General features: G+C 42.6%; 1 protein-coding gene across 1 annotated transcript in view; it reads right to left on the bottom strand.

Annotated features, from left to right (window-relative positions):
- The window catches only part of Laptm4b (lysosomal protein transmembrane 4 beta), a 70,661-nt gene that overhangs the window by 52,247 nt on the left and 1,203 nt on the right, over positions 1-17,211 (bottom strand). The gene's annotated exons all lie outside the window — the stretch shown is intronic.

Genomic DNA, 17,211 nt, shown 5'->3' with positions numbered 1-17,211 from the left:
TATGTTAAGTCCTAGGCAGATTCCTATCATAATTCAGTTATTCCTTGTGTCACTCCTTGGGAACAGTCCCTAGTTACTCAGACTATGTATAAATAGTTCTGTCATCTTTCTAATCCTATAACCTCAATTTAGCACTCAGGAAATTTGCTGTAAAGACTTGATCAGTGAGCTGGGCATGATAGTACATGCCTTTAATCCAAGTACTTGGGACAGAGGCAGGCGGATCTCTGAGAGTTCAAGGCTTGCCTGGTCTACATAGTGAGTTCCAGGACAGCTGGGGGCTACAGGGAGACCCTGTCTCAAAAGGACCAAAAATAAATAAATAAATAATAAAATATATTTAAAAATCACAGTGGATGAAAAATAAGAGAACACTGACAATTTCAGACAAGTGGGGGGAAAAAAAGGACACAAGGCTGAAGAAAGGGGCTCAGTAGTTAGGGGTGTGTATAGAGGACCCAGGTTCAGTTCCCAGAACCCACATGGCAGTTCATAAACAACTGTAACTCCAGTTCTGGCCTCTGATGGCATTGCACTTACATACATGCAGGCAAAATACTCATGCACATAAAATAATAATTTAAGGGACTAGAGAGATGGCTCAGCAGTTAAGAACACTTGCTGTTCTTCCAGAGGATCCAGGTTCAATTCCCAGCACCCACATGACTGCTAATAACCATCTATAACTCTATTTCCAGGGGAATCTGACACCCTCTTCCGGCCTCTGCAGGCATTATATGCAGGCAAAACACTCATACACATAAAATAAAAATAATTTTTAACAAAATTTAAAGTCACTGAAAATCCAAGTAAGCAATAAGTAAAGTTTAAAGGCTTGTATTACTCAGTAGAGAGGCAAAGATACTAATTCTGGACTTTGACACATACACAGCAAAATTCCATGAGTGAAACACTATAATAATGTGACTTACAAAATGGCACATAGCTAAAAAGCTCTATTTGAAGACAGCAACAAAGGAGAAACAATGAAGAAACAAATTCTCATACTGAGACTGCTGTCGGACTAACCAACCACCTCCAACTTCAAATTCTCCCATCTCCCTCCGTCCCTTCCTTTCTCCAGTCCTTTTTTTTCCTGAAGGAGGGCAAGCCAAACTCTTTCTTTTTTAAAAAAAATATATTTTGTATTTATTTTTATTTTATGTACATGAGTGTATTGCCTACATGTATGTGAGTACACCTGTGTCATGTAATGCCAAGGAGGTCAGAAGAGGGCTTCAGAGTCCCCTGGAACTGGAGTTAAGGACGTTTTGTAGCCATCATGTGGGTGCTGGGACTCAAACCCAGGTCCTCTGCAAGAGCTGTCAGTGCTCTTAACCGCTGAGCCATCTCTCCAGCCCCGGTCCTTTCTTTTTGAGACAAGGTCTCACTATGAAGCCCTGGCTGGCCTGTAACTATATAGACCAGACTGGCCTCAAATTCAGAAATCTACCTACTTCTGCCTCTGCCCTGCCCCATTTTTCTTGAGATGGGGTAGCCTCAAACTCTAGATCCTCCTGTGTCTGCAGGGAGTGCTGGGATTGTGCCCACCTTTTCCCTTTCCTTGCTTTCCAGTGCTGGTTCAAACCCTCCTTTATGCCTCCTTTATGACACGTCCTCCTTAGTGTTTATCACAACCGCATTCCTACAGTGATTTGCGTTATTATTACATATATGCATGCACAAATTGGACTTGTTTGGGTTTGGGTTTTGAGAGGATGTAATCTTACTATGTAATCCAGCTCAGTCTCAACTTGCATAGCCCAGGCTCTTCTCAAACTCAGGATCCTCCAGCCTCAACCACTAATCTATTAATTACTGACATTACTGTACTTGACTACAGATTTCATGTCGGCAAGAACCAGGTTCTCTCTCACATTACCACTATATATATTTTGCTTAGCACCTAGCACAGTTCCTAAACATTGAATTGAGCAGGATACGGTGGTGCAGGACATTAATCCTAACCCTCGAGAGGCAGAGGCAGGAGGATCACTGTGAGATCAAGTCCAGCCTGGTCTACACAGCAAGTTCCAGGCCAGTTGGAGCTACAGGAAGACCCTATCTCAAAAAAAAAAAAAAAAAAAAAAAAAAATCCTAAACACTGAGTTGTCCATAAACCCACAATGGGAAGGAATGGAGTTTCTAAAACAAGTCCAGTGCTCTCCAGTCACTGTCCACCCACCCTTGAGAGTGCCCCACTTTACCTTGCAATAAATTTCACGTGTCCTCTACGCTAAACTGCCTAAACAGTCTAGAATTATTATCTTTGGAAATATAAAGTCTCTGTGCTGGATAGATATGATGTGAACCATCACTCACCATCTGCAATCCCAGCACTCAGGAAGCTGAAACAGGACAGTAATGTAATGCAAGTTCAAGGTTAGCCTAGTCTATAGAGACTTTGACTCAAAACAAAAAAGTACTGAGATAGAAAGTCCACACCCCGGGTGTGGTGGTGCACACCTTTAATCCCAGCACTTGGGAGGCAGAGGCAAGAGGATCTCTGTGAGTTCAAGGCCAGCCTGGTCTACAAAGGGAGTTCCAGGCCAGCTTGGACCCTGTCTCAAAAGGACCAAAAAAAAAAAAAAAGAAGAAAGTCCACACCCACAAGCTGTTTTCTTTTGTTTTGTTTTTTGTCTTTTTGAGACAGGTTCTCACTATGTAGCCCTGGTTGGTTTAGAACTTGCTATGTAGGCCAGGCTGGCCTCAAACTCAAGAGATCTACCTGCCTCTGCTTCTGGAGTTCTGGCATTAAAGATGTGCACCACATTGCCCAGTGCAGTTAGTCTTCTGAGCTATAAAGTAATTGAACTTTTGTAACTGTTTTACATAGCCATGCTTTCATAATGAAGCTACCCATTATCTTCAGTCTAACTTTTGAAAAACTGTAACAATTTTAAAGCTCTACTAATGGAGCATACAGGGAAAACAAATTCCCATGTTACTTGGTTTTATGAATAATTACAACAAATTTTATAAGTAAGATGCTTTGCAATACTTTTTTAAAATTACTTGAACTGGAGGCTGGAGAAACGGCTCAGCAGTTAAGAGCACTTGCTGCTTTACCAGAGGAACAAAGTTTGGTTCTCAGCTCACAACCACCTGTAACTCCAGCTCCAGGGGTGATCTGGAGCCCTCTCTGACCAAAGGTTCACTCGAACACATGCATGCGCATATAAGTGAAAAATAAAGTAAGTCCGAAAAGAATACGAGCATTTATTTTTAGAATTACTAATTCCAAAGCTCTAATGTAGAGAGGTAAACAAGTGCTGAGACTCACCAAGTCCTGTCTTAGAGAATGGAATTACAATCTTCTGGACTTAACACAGGGTGCTAACCAGGCAAGAGTTTCGGGGAGGGGGGACCCTCAGAAAATTAGAAATAGGATTCTCTGGGAGTGGTAGGTCTGCCTAGCAGTGGGAACTGGAGATACAGTTTTATGCAGCTGGCTACAGGAGTCTGGGGAGTCTTTTCAGAAACCATTCAGGTAAAGCTGGGATTCTTTGCAGCAAAAAATAATTTCAGGATCAGCCAGTACTAAACAGAGTTGGAATTTATTAAGAAAAGGTTTTAAGACAGGTGTGATGGCACATGTCTATAATCCCAGCACTTAGGAGGTACAGACAGAAAGAGCAGAAGCTCAAGGCTACCCTAGGCTACAGAGCATGTTTGAAGCTAGCCTGGGCTACCTGAGAATCTACTTCCCAGAAACCATAGGTTATTAGACAAAAAAAATCCCAGTGCCAGGTGTGGGCTGCCTCCCTACAAGTTAACAGTAAGAGAGGCCCCTGTGATTCCCAAACAATACAGATAAATTGCCACTGCTGTTGGTTGCCCATCAGGACCAGGTGGTAAGACCTTACTGCTGAAAAAGACCATGACTGAGTCATGGGACATAGAGAAGTCAAGTTAGAACTGGGCTGGAAGCTTCTTTGCTAATAGCCCTCATTGTGCTAGAAGGTTCTCTGGAGGCTTCGGGGGTAGAATTGTCATCAACAGTCTTACATAGCTATGGATCCTGAGTGCAATTAATACCAACTTGTCGGGCAAGACGGGCCCACTGGTGCAACAGTGGCAAGTCTGTTACTTGAGGTAACCAACCTCTTTCAGACTAGATTTGATGCCTGCTCCACAGGCAGGAATTTACATGGGATTTTGTAATCCCAGCCAAAAACTGAGGCTAGGGAGGGTAGAGGCCATAGTGGGGAAGCTACTGTTATTTTGCTAAATGGACATGATGTGCCCGTCAAATTACCTTCTAAATAACTATGCTTATGTCCAAAGACTAGTGCTGCTGTCAGTTGTGGTCAGAAGCTTCTTTCTGCAGTGATCAGCAATGACTGATGTGAAAGAAAAGTTTCCAAAAAGAACTCCTGCACCGGGGACTGAACTTCCTGCAAAGCTGACCAACTGATTGTCAATCACTCCTCCCAAGACTGTGGAGAGTTTGGAATGTTGCAGGTCCAGAGTCTATTTATCTCAGGTCATTTATCTCAGGTTTTCTTTAGCCCCCTAAACAGCCACTCCTTACCCACCTCTGTTTCTGATCTAACAAGCTGTGACTAAGAGATAAAAAACCTTTTAGAATGCATTATCCTAGCAGACCACCCAGTGTGAGCAATCAAAAGACTAAGGTCATCAGACAGCTTCTGAGACCTAGTAAAATACCCCTCGATCTGCTGCAACCCTCCTACTGAGTGTATCCTCCAATGTATTTGAAGTGTCTTGATTTATGACTTTTCTTTGTTCTGTTACTATATAAATGTAAAGCAACTGTGACCATGCTGGAACATGGAATTTGGGGTAACCTGAATCTGTGTTCCCAGGCCATGGTCCCTCATATTTGGCTCCAGAATAAACTATCTCTTATCCCCTTTGAGGTGAGAATTATCTGGTATAAATAACTGCTGAATTCAACGTAAAGGGGACATCGGTATCACCTCCATCAAGGCTCAGGAAATATTAAAAGAAGTGGTAAAAATGTGAACGCCTGAGGAAGAGGAGGAATGGTCTGGGCCTTACACAGTTGTGGCACTGTTTTTTCTTTTTTGTTTGTTTTGGGTTTTTTTTTGGGGGGGGGTTGGTTTTTTTTTTTAGACAGAGTCTCTCTGTAGCCCTAGCTGGCTTGGAATTCACTATGTAGACCAGGTTAGCCTTCATCTGTCAGAGATATTCCTGCTTCTGTTTCCCACATGCTGGATATAAAGGCATGTGCCACCATGCCTGGCATATGGCATTCTTTTTTTTTAAATGATTTATTTCATTGTTTTTACTTGTGTATTTTTGTGGGTCTGTGTGTATATATAGGAACATGTGTGCCAATGACCTCAGAGGCCAGAAGCATCAAATCCCCCAGAGCTGGACTTGTACGTGGTTGTAAGCCACTCAATGAGTGCTGGAAATTGAATTAGGGTCCTCTGCAGGAGTAGTACCTTTTCTTATCTACTAAGCTGTACTGAATGTATTAGGAATTTATTAGGAATTTAGAAATCAGAAATTAAAGATGAATATTAACTCTGTAAACTCTGAAACCAAACTGAACATTGCTGTGACACTGTGTGAAATAGATAAGTAGATAAGAAGCTAAGTTGTAACTCAGCAACCAAACAGAACCTATGTGAGTTGAGTGTCTGTGTGTTGGTGATAAGTGACCACAGGGTGTGAGCCATATCTCAAGAAAACACTGAAGTTACTGACGTAAGTCAGAAGGACTTCAGCCAGAAAAGAAATATATAAAATCTGGTAGCTAAAAAGATTCTTTTGATGCTTGGCCACGCGAGACTCTGAATCTGTGGGCCTCATCCCGGCACATTGCCCAAAACCTGAGACCGCTACCTGAAGCTCTGCCCGAGACCAGACCGGAGCCTCGCCTGAGACCTGATCGAGGACCTCAGCCTGAGAGCCAGAGACTGACGGGAGTCTGCCACGACCAGACGTGATCAGAACCTGCAAGAGACAGCTCCTCAGCCGGGAGAGTGCACTGATCACGGCGGACTAGAGAACCTCTCCACATGGAGTGCCTGAAGGCTTAACCTCTGGAAGGTACTCCAAGAGACTTTGGGACTCTTAACTGCTAGAGGACCGGGTTTCCCTTTGAGTGTTTGTATTGATGTGTGTTTGTTGTGCTTTGACCTAGTAAACGCATATTGCAATCAAACAGTCGTGTGTGAGAATCTCTTCTGTCCGTTGCGCCTGTCCTAAGCTCTCCCGAGAAGCAGTGACACATTTTGGATGTCACACTCAAGCCAGTGGCTTGAGACACATTCAGGACAGTTACTATCAAGTGACTGCTCCCATTCAGGACATAAGCTATCTCTCCAGTTCCAGCTGTTACATTCTTGAACCCACAGCAGTTGTGACTACCTATAGAGTATCTATACAAGATTAGACCTGCCAATACCCTACATGGGGGAAAGAACAAACTTCTGCAAGTTGGCCTGACCTGAACACACACACCATGGCACACGTGTACATACATACACACATACATACACACACACACACACACACACACACACACACAGAGAATAAATGTAATTTTTTACACTTTTTTAAAAATTAAAGGAATATTGCCTCTATGTAAACAATCTTCACAACAAATTTTGCCAGTTATGCTGATTTTCAAGAAGAGACTTCAACCAGACTCGAGGGTGCGGGTCTCTGTTCCCCTCCCATCCATCTGAATTTTCCCTTTCTATCCTGCCCCACTACTAGTGTTGAGAAAAGGGGATATAAATTGGCTAGGCAACTAGGCACTTGACCCCAAAAGAAAAGTGACCACTTTCTTTCTTGGCTAATGTCCTAGGACCTGCCAGCAGCTTCATCCTTGCCCATTACCAGTGATGGCAGATAGTGTCTAAACCAAAAATGACCCCAGTTCCACCATGGCTGAAGGCTAGAGATGGCAGGAGGGGGCCTGTTTTTTTCCTTATCTCTTTTCCATAAGAGTACCCCATTCCTGGAAACCACACTGAGGATGTGACCAAAGCCTCAAGGGACCTGGTCACCTGGAATGGGATCTAGACTGACCAGCTCATCTGCCCCTCCCTTCCATCATTACTCCAGGGCAGTGAGACTCAATAGTACCACATTCCCAGGGACCCCTCCTGCTCTAAGGGAGCTCAGTCTTCTCTCTCTCCTAAGCTCCCTATAATAAACTATTTCTTTCTAAAATTCACCCTCTGTGGTCCCTAAATTCATTCTTTAAATTCAAATTCTTGAGACAAGAACCCAAAGTCTCTCGGCTTGAGGTGGCATTAGTGGCCATTGAGTTCTCGGACTCTAGCCTCTCAAGCTAACCATAAAGAGCTGAGACAGGAAGACCCCATGGCTTAAAGCCACACCACTATTCCCACAGATGTCTCCTTAAACTTGTTCTGTTCAGGTCTATCAGGTTTATGGCTAATGATAATCCCTTCCAGCTCCCCTGGTAGTTAGGTCATATTTTAGTTTTGGCTATTGAGTTATAAGTGAAGTCAGATCTGGGCGTCAGGAGGCAGAGGCAGGTGGATCTCTGTGAGTTCAAGTCCAACCTGGTCTATATAGCAAGTTCTAGGCCAACTGGGACTAAAGGGATACCCTGTCTCAAAAAGACCAAAAAAAAATGAATAAGTAAGTGGAAGTCAGGCATGCAACTTCTATCTTACATTCTTAGAAAATGAAGTCGCCATCAGTGACAGAACTATGCTACCACCCTCAGCAGCCTGAGTTCCCTTAGACTTTTAGGGACCTGACTCAGGCCAAATTGGGGCTCATGACTCTGATGCTGAAAAGAATTTCAGGACTAGCCATTTTATGCAGTAGAGCTGGTGATTTTTTGCTTTGTTTTGTTTTTTGAGACAGGGTCTTACTATGTAGCCCTGCAAGTATAGAACTCAGAGATCCTCCTGCCTCTGTCTTCCTAGTGCTGGGATGAAGGGTGTGTACCACCCTGCCCAGCCAGAGCTGGACATTTTTACTAAAAATACTTTAATATACGCTAAAGCACAAGGGTTAAGTGAGAGGTAATCAGAAGACAGTAAGACATACTCAAGAATACAAGTGTGGGCTTCTCAAACAATTGCAGAAAGGAAGATGTACCCAAGTGTGGCTACAGGCTCAAGGGAGAGTAAGCAACTGTCTTCTTAGCACTAGCCATATACACTATTTTGGTGGCTCTCAGGTTATATTCTCAAAAGGTTGCTAAGCAACCCCCCTCCTTTAGTTCTCTCATTTGATAAGTGAGATACAAGAGGTGTCTCTGGTGATGTCCTGGATGGATTTATCATGTGACACAATGAAACCAGGAACCACTAGGATTGTACAAGGGGTTGGTCTGCATCCTTTTCCTGTACACTGGGTTTCTGGTAAGATTCCTAGAAAATCACAGGTTTAAGGCTAGGAAGGGAGAGGGCTTTAAGCAGCTGGTAATTGTGCTGGAATTCTTCTCTGCTGACAAGAAGCTTCCAATGGATTCCAGGGTGAAGGACTCCTTTCTTATATTCCCCCAATTTTCCCTGCCTTTCTATCCTGCCTTCCAACAGGCCAAAACCACATATGGTGACAGTGAGTTGTCCCCAGCCACACATAAAGAGAAAAGCAGCGGCCTCTCTAAAACTCAGATGGACCCAAGTGTTTAGAAGGGCACTGCTGCCCCACCAGCCTAGCCTCTGGATGGATAGCCTTCAGGAACAAGGCCAGCCCTCCCTGGACTAGTAACAGAAGAGGAAGACACTTCTACCTTACCTATGTATTGCATTTCAGCACCTCTAGCAGCAGCTTTCTCTACCTTTACCAAATACAGAGGTTGAGAGGAAAAACTAAAACCAGCACAGCAGAAAAGCCAATGCTACCTTATAAAAGAAAAAAAGACTGAATCACTTTCCCACCTTTTAACCAAGAACAAGTGTAGAAAAAACAAAACACTGAAACCACTAAGAGGGTGAGAGAAGTTAAAAAAAAAAATCCTTAACAAAGGAATATGCAAGATACAAACTCATCTTCTATTCTCCTGGTCTAGAGACTTGCTCCTTTAGCCTTAGAAATTTGTTGTTCTTTTGCCAAGCTGGGTTCGCCAGGCTGTCTTGATGAAAAGCTATTAAGAACTGAAAGCATTCCACCATCATAATTAGTGTCCTCTAAAGGAAAAGAATGCACAGGCCTAAGGATAGAAGTATTCACCTCAAAGACAATTGTATTTCCCCACTGAATATTAATAAAGAGGCATGTGGGGCTCCTATTCCAGGGTAAGTTCACCAGGGGTGAAATCCAGCATTGAATTTCAAGGCAGAGGTAAGATTCTATCTCCAGGAAGACTGAGGGCTCACTAGAGGAAAGGTCACTTGTGATACATTCCATCTGACCATTCCATTTTAACTGGGGCCCTGTATATGAGGATCCCTACAGGAAAAACTGTACTGGGAGCAAAATGGCCCATCCCAACAGCCCTGACTCCACTTCCAGTAAGGAGGACCTACAAGAAAAGCTCCATATGTGTATTTTCTTGCTTTTGCTTTGTTTCTATAAATTGTAACATTACCATGAGCAAGATGGATTAAGAATTTCTCCCTCCCTAGTTATGGTCAAAACTGTAAATAAATTCATTTCTCCATTTTTAAATATGTGACTTCATCTTAATGGTAAGTGCATGCCTACAATCCTAGCACTTGGAAGGTAGGAGTTCATGGGGGTCTCCTCAGCTATAGGAGACTATTTCCCCCACCAAAAAAACAAAAAACAACCCTCCCCTCTGGCTATCAGACATGGAACCCTGAACAATGGGCCCCAAACAATTACAACTTCCTCAAGAATATAATGCTGAGGAAAGAGGAAAGCTGAGGCCTGGTGCCAGGAGAGAAGGCACTTGCCTCCTGGGATTTCACAGTCAGACAACCTGTCTTGTAGGACAGACTGAAAACAAGCATAGGTCAGTGAGACAGGGTCTCCCTGTAGCCCCAGCTGGCCTGGAACTCACTATGTAGACTAGGCTGGCCTTGAACTCACAAAGAGCCGCCTGCCTCTGCCTCCTGAGTGCTGGGATTAAAGGTGTGCACCACCATGCCTGACTCTCCTTGGTTAATTTTTTTCTTTTCATCAAGTGAGAAAACCAGTTCACAGCTCTTCAATAATTCCCACCAGAGCTCTTAAAAACCATCCCACCAGCAACACTTTATGAACAATAATATAATGCCCAGGTATGATGGTACACACCTTTAATCCCAGCATCTGGAAGGTGGAAGGAAGAGGATCAGGAGTTCAAGACCATCCTGGGATACACAGAAGTTCCAGGCCAGCCTGGTTACAGGAGACCTGTCTCAGAATACAAAAAGCTGGGGAGTGAATAGATGGTTCAGCGGTTAAAGAGTCCTTGCTTGCTGTTCTTCCAGAAGACCAGAATTTGGTTCCCAGAATCCACACACAGACACAAAGAAGTAAATAAATTAAATAAAATCTTAAAGATGCCCCAAAAGGGATGGGATAGAAATCTGGTCTCTTCCTACGTGATGGAGATTCAAAGCTGACAAAACAATTACAAGTTTGGGGCAGGGGGGCGGAGTCGGGGAGGTTTTTGTTTTTTGAGACACAATCTCAGGTGGCCTGGAACTCACTATGTAGACCAGGCTGGCCTCTTTCTCACAAAGATCTCCCAAATGCTGGGATTAAAGGCTAAAGGCCTGTGCCACCATGCCCTGGCTGAGGTTCTTTTTAATTTTTGAGACAGTATCATTATGTATCCTGGATGGCCTAGAATTCACTATGTAGACCAAGCTTTACAGATCAGGCTAGACTCAAATTTGCTGCAATCTTCCTGCCTCAGCCTCTCCGCTGGGATTACTTTGTAATGCAAAACAGACATTGACCACTTTAATACTTCATATTCTGTTCTATATACTTAAAAGGATCCCAGGGAGCTTGATATTAAACAGCTTTGATGGCAACCTTTTATTTTTGGCCAGCTTACCTTTAAAATGCTCTGATGAATTATGCATCATAAGCAAAATTGTAGTCATAATTTTAATAAAAGCTAAAAAAACAAACTTTAAAAAGTAATACTCCACAAGCAAATATTTTATAGAACTGTCTTTGATCCTTGCCGGGGAGAGGGGAGGGAAGAGCAGGAGGAGGGCTATATGGTAAAAAGAAAACTGTCCAAATGGATTCAATTCAATTCCTTAAATCTATATAGCAACAGAGACCTCTCATTCTCTGATTAAATAAAACCTCCACCTATATTACTCACACCATTAGCAAATGAGACCTGGCATGGAAAGAACCTGCCATATCTCATATGCAGAGGTTTTAACACACCCTGACCTGGTTTGCCAGCCATCTAAAACATCCTGTCATTTTTAATCTTCTTTAATGGTGGCACATACTGTGAGATCATGGCCAGCCTGGTCTACACAGCGAGTTCCAGGCCAACTGGGGCTACTAGGGAGAGCCTGTCTCAAAAATAAATAATAAATAAATAAATAACAACAACAACAACAACAACAAAAATCCCACTTAGATCCTATCAATCATGTTTAGAATTTCAACAGGTCCCCCATTGCCTAAAGAATAAAATCCTTACTCCTCAGCATAATATTTCAATCTTTTATGAAGAAAAATACTAGACTGTAAAGACCTATATAGTATCATGAGTCAACCTATATTTTGCCCTGAACTCACTGGCAGTCATAGAATATGACAGCTGGCAAGAAACTATTAATCTTGCATGGTGCAATGGCACCTATCAAGCCTGACCCAGGGTGATTTTGAGGTCTAAATAAGAAGGAACATGAAAGCCCACTAAAAGCTATCAATCACCCTACAAATACAGGATGTCAGTTTTATGGTTCTACACCCAAGCAAAAGTCAATAGTTATAACACCAAATCTTGGGATACAAAGAGAATTCATCAACCCCTGAGCCAGCTCTTCATAAACTGGCCAGGCCTTCAAAGTGAACTATACAGTTAATTTGAAAGATCAGGTCTCAAAGCCAATGAGACCAGTTATTCTGACCTTTCGTCTTTTAAAATCTGATATATGGCCAGCTACCCTATGGATAGAGGCTAGTAGCAAGAGGCATTCAGTATGTATTTGCTGTATAACTAAATTCTTAAAATTATGAAGGGTAGTATGTACAAAGAGGTATCCATCTGAGGCCAATGCCAGAAGCTTCCAATCACCAGTACCACAGTGTATTTAAAGCTAAGAGTATGCTCATGTGTGCAATCAGAAATATAGGTGCTGCTTGCAGATAAAAATAGACATATGCAGGGGTTGGGGATTTAGCTCAGCAGTAGAGCACTTGCCTAGCAAGTGCAAGGCCCTGAGTTCAGTCCTCAACTCCAGGAAAAAAAAAAAAAAAAAAATAGACCTAGGCAATGTGGTCTTTACCCTAAGGAGGGTGGCCCGTATTTTCATTGTCTTCCATTCTCCCCTCCTCTGGGTAACCACCTCTGATTCCTTGACAAAGGAATTGCTCCTAGGTCTCTCCCAATCTATATAATTCAAAGACAGGAGATGACATTCCAGCCATATATCCCTAGCCCCTGTGCTTGGCTCAGAGATGGATAGATAACCTAAACTTGTCAAATTGCAATGAATTTCAAGATTCTGGGATTAAGTACCGGTTTGCAGGCTGGGCATAATGGCACATGCCTGTAATCCCAGCGCTTGGGAGGCTGAGGCAGGAGGATTGCTGTAAGTTCAAGGCCAGACTGGGCTATATGAATTAAATACCAAGCCAAGCAGGACTACACAGCAAGACTTCTCAAAAAAAGAAATTAGTATTAGCTTGTAACTGTCATAGTCATTTTTTTTTTTTTTTTTTTTTTTGGAGAGTGTCCCCCTTAAACCCCAACTGCCCGAAAATTTACTACGCACACCGGGCGGCCCTTAAATCCACAGAGCCCCCCCTGCCTCTGCCTCCTGAGTGCTGGGACTAAAGGCATGTGCCACCATGCCCAACCCCAGATATCCTTTTAAAAATTAAAAAAAATGATTGCTGGATGTGGTGTCACACGCCTTTAGCCCTAGCACTTGGGAGGCAAAGGCAGGTGAATCTCTGTGAGTTCAAGGCCATCCTGGTCTACATAGTGAGTTCCAGGTCAGCTGGGGCTACAGGGAGACCCTGTCTCAAAAGGAACAAACAACAAAAAAAAAAGGATATCTGGGGTTGGAGAGATGGCTCAGAAGTTAAGAGCACTTGCTGCTCATCCAGAAGACCCAAGCATTTCCCAGCCTCCACATCATGGAGCTCATTCACTGCAGTTCCAGGGTACTCAATGCCGTCTTCTGGTCTTCACAAGCACCTGCACACATGTGGCATACACACGTGGCATACACACACAAACAGACTTTTGAAAGGGGGTGAGGGGCTAGAAAGAGAGCTCAGCAGTTAAGAGCCTGAATGCTCTTGCAGAGGACCCAGGTTCAGTTCCCAGGACCCACATGGTGGTTAACAACCAGTTCCAGGGGATCCAACGCACTCTTCTGACCTCCACGGGCAATGCAGAACATAGATACACATACATACATGCAGGCAACACACTCATAACATAAAATAAAAAAATAAATATGGGGCTGAAGACATGGCTCAGCAGTTAAGGAACACTTACTGTTCTTCTAAGGAACCCGGGTTCAATTCCCAGCACTCACATAGCAGCTAACAACCATCTGTAACTCCAGTTCCAGGGGATCTGATGCCCTCTTCCGACCTCCACAAGCACCAGGCATGCATGTGGTATACTTACACACATGCTTTTAAACAAAGGATATCTGGAAAAGAAGCGTACATGAGGGGGAAGAAATGTGGCTTTAACAGTTTAAGGAAGACTAGTGGCCATATTCCAGTAGTCAAGTGAGAGCTAATCGGCAAAAACAAGGGAACAGGGCAGATAAGAAAATAGCCGAAAAAGAAAATAGCCAGAAAGTACGGCAAAAATCAACAGGACATGGAGCTGGAATAAAGAGATCAAGGTGGCAAAAAGAACAGAGGCATTGGGACTAGAGAGGTAGCTCAGTGGTTAAGAGATCTGACTGTTCTTGCAAAAATTTTTTTTTGGTCTTTTTAAGACAGGGTCTCCCTGTAGCCCCAGCTGACCTGGAACTCACTATGTAGACCAGGCTGGCCTCGAACTCACAGAGATCTGCCTACCTCTGCCTCCCAAGTGCTAGGATTAAAGGCGTGCGCCACCACACCCAGCACAAAATATTTTTTAAAAAGAACAAAGATATTGAGCCAGGAAGTCTAAAGGATAGTTGGAGACTACAGAATATGAGCAAATTTGGGGTACAGAGGAAAGCACTAAAATCCTTCCATGTTCTAGTCTTTTATAAAATGGCTTAGCATTTGCAAAAAACCTAGCATATCCTCCCCTAGATCTTATAACTAGTGCAATGTAAATGTGATGTGATTATAGTGTTATTATTTAAGGAATGACAAGAGGAGCTTGTCTATGTTGGGTACAGACATATCTCCAGGACACTGGCTGAGAGCAAAGATGTAGAACCCTTGGATACTGAGTGCCCACTGTTCTGCTCTGATGGACAGGAAGAGAGAACACCCCAGAATGCACAGCCGTCATTCTGATACGTTTCTTTTTCGAGACAGGGTCTCAATAGGCTGGTCTAAGCTCATAGCAATTCTGATTCGGCCTGTTGGGTGCTGGGATTACAGGCATGAGCCACCATGCTCAGCTTTAAACTGTCTTTTTAAATAAATATATGTTTAACTTCCATTCACTAAAATATATCATTAAGAAAATGAGTGTGCAAGCCATACTCTGGGAGACAAAATATATATTTAACAAAGGACTGGTAGCCAAGTATATAGAGTTTCTAGAAATCAATGGGAAGTACACAGAACCCAGAAAAAAACTGGAAGACATGCAACTGGCCAACATCCAAAGATAAACTCTTCCACATCATTGTCCAGGAGGGAAATGTAAATTAAGCCACTGTACTACTGCATACCCACCCGCTAGAATGGCTAAAATCTAAGAGACTGACAGCACCAAATACTGGGCAGAATGTGAAGCAACTAGAACTTCATACATTACTAGTTAGAGTGTTAACTGGTAGAACCACTTTGGAAAACTGGTTAGCACTGTGTAAGGTAAACATACTTTACCCAAAGAACAATACCACTCCTAAGTATTTACCCAATGGAAATACAAACATAATTCAAAAAGCAAAATCTTGGTTAAGAATGTTTAGGGCAACTGAATATATAATATAGTCCCAAACTATAGGCAATCCAATCTCTGGCAAATAAATACAATGTGGTATATTCATAGAATAAAATAATACTCAGCAGCAAGAGGTAACAAGCTATTCATACACTCCAACATAAGGAATCTAAAAAGGGGGCTGAACACAAAGGTGTACACAGTCAAATCCCACTGTATGAAAAGGCAAGCTCATCTATGGTGACTGAATGGGAAAAGTCTGAGGTGTGGACTAACCAGAAAGAGGCACAAGGAAACTTTCTAGAGTTTCAGAACATTCTCTGGGGAAGTGGTTACACAGGTATATCCATTTGCCAATTCAATGAAACATACAAGGCGTAATGGAACCAGGTGTGTGTAATGGAACCGGGCACGTGGTGGCACACACCTTTAATCCCAGCACTCGGGAGGCAGAGGCAGGTGGATCTCTGTGAGATTGAGCCCAGCCTGATCTACAAAGTGAGTTCCAGGCCAGCTAGGGCTATAAGGAGACCCTGTCTCAAAAAAAATAAAAAAAAAAAAAAAAGTAATGGAATTTCACTACATGTGACAGTCTGATAAAAAGGGGGGAAAAAAAAAACCCACACATCTCATAAATACCTGAATTTATGTTAATTTCTGAAGAAAACCCTTAATACTCCAAGATAAAAACAAAACATATGAACAACTTTTAAGAGTGTTAAGAAAAAAGGAAAATAGAAACAGGGCAGACTAAAACATCACAAGATGAAACCAAGGACTGTAAATACTGTGTAAGCTCTTAACCTCGGTTTTCATCCATAAAACAGGAATGAAAAGGAACCTCACTGGAATATGCAAAATTAAGAGTACACAGGCTCCTGGCACAGACCCTGGCAGACAGGCCCGACTTAGAAAATGGCAGTGGTTAAGAAACAACAATTACAAAACATACTAAAAAGAATCACTTTATTTATCTGGCTCAGCCTACAGTGAACTCTCAGGTGAATGTCTGTCCACACTCTTACCCTCTTCAGAAAACTCTCCCCCTTCCTAATACTGACTCTAGATTGAGGAGAGGGAGTGTTGGGGGAGGGGAGGTGCCTAGTTCTTCCAAAGGCCCAGTGCCCTAGCTACCTCAGTCATTCAACATGGAAATTGAAGTTTTGGGTAACCAAATTATATTTAAAAGTATGAGGAAACTCAACTACTGGGGGAAAAAAATGTCTCAATTGTCATGTGAAATAGAAAAGAATTTTTACAGAAATCAGCAGCACTCAAACCCAGTTTCCAATTCACAGCAGCTCTCTATCTTGCAAATGGCCACATTTATTTCCAAATGCTAGAGGCACACCCCCCACAAAGGGCAGGCTCCACAGCAGAGAAGGAATGTGGAATGTGGAGGGCTCTAAGCTTATCACACCAGTTCTGTCCGGTTGGATTACCTCCAACAGAGCTCAAGTAGATTTATCTTTCCTGTAAATCATGTAGTACATTTGCCTAATGCAATGCCCTAGATTTTACAAATGACATCCACTGAAGTACTTGGAAGCTTGCAGATCTGAACATTTTCAAGGATACAAGACATTTGTAGAAGACTGTTCGGACCATCAGTAAAAGCACTACTTGAAGCTGCTTACTATACTTCAGCTTTGATTTCAAATTTCTGTAAATTCCTTGGCTTTTAGAAAAGTCAGGGTTGACCCAATACGCTAATGTTCACTCTGCAAGCACACTACACAGCAAGAACCCACACGTATCAACGATTTGCTTGAAAGCTTTTAAGGCTAAAAATTTCTATTGTGTGGCCATAATGGGCCCAACTAAAGGAAACGAGACTATAAATAGCACAGTAACATCACGGGGGGGGGGCTGCGTTTAAAATGGCACAATGTAGTTTGAAATTCGACTATATTGCCTATATTATATAAAAATTATCAAATGTTAAACATAAGCCAAGAAAAAACTGACTCGTGAAGGGGCTAAGAATGCATTCTCACTGAAAAGTTTTAGATGCCACTTAACTACGTTTTTTTTTTTTTTTTTCTTTAAAA

This window comes from Nannospalax galili, unplaced genomic scaffold, assembly GCF_000622305.1.
Source record: "Nannospalax galili isolate Female #2095 unplaced genomic scaffold, S.galili_v1.0 scaffold334, whole genome shotgun sequence".
Taxonomy (NCBI): Eukaryota; Metazoa; Chordata; class Mammalia; order Rodentia; family Spalacidae; genus Nannospalax; species Nannospalax galili.
The sequence above is the reverse complement of the archived record's forward strand: the minus strand, read 5'-3'. Positions and strand labels throughout refer to the sequence as shown.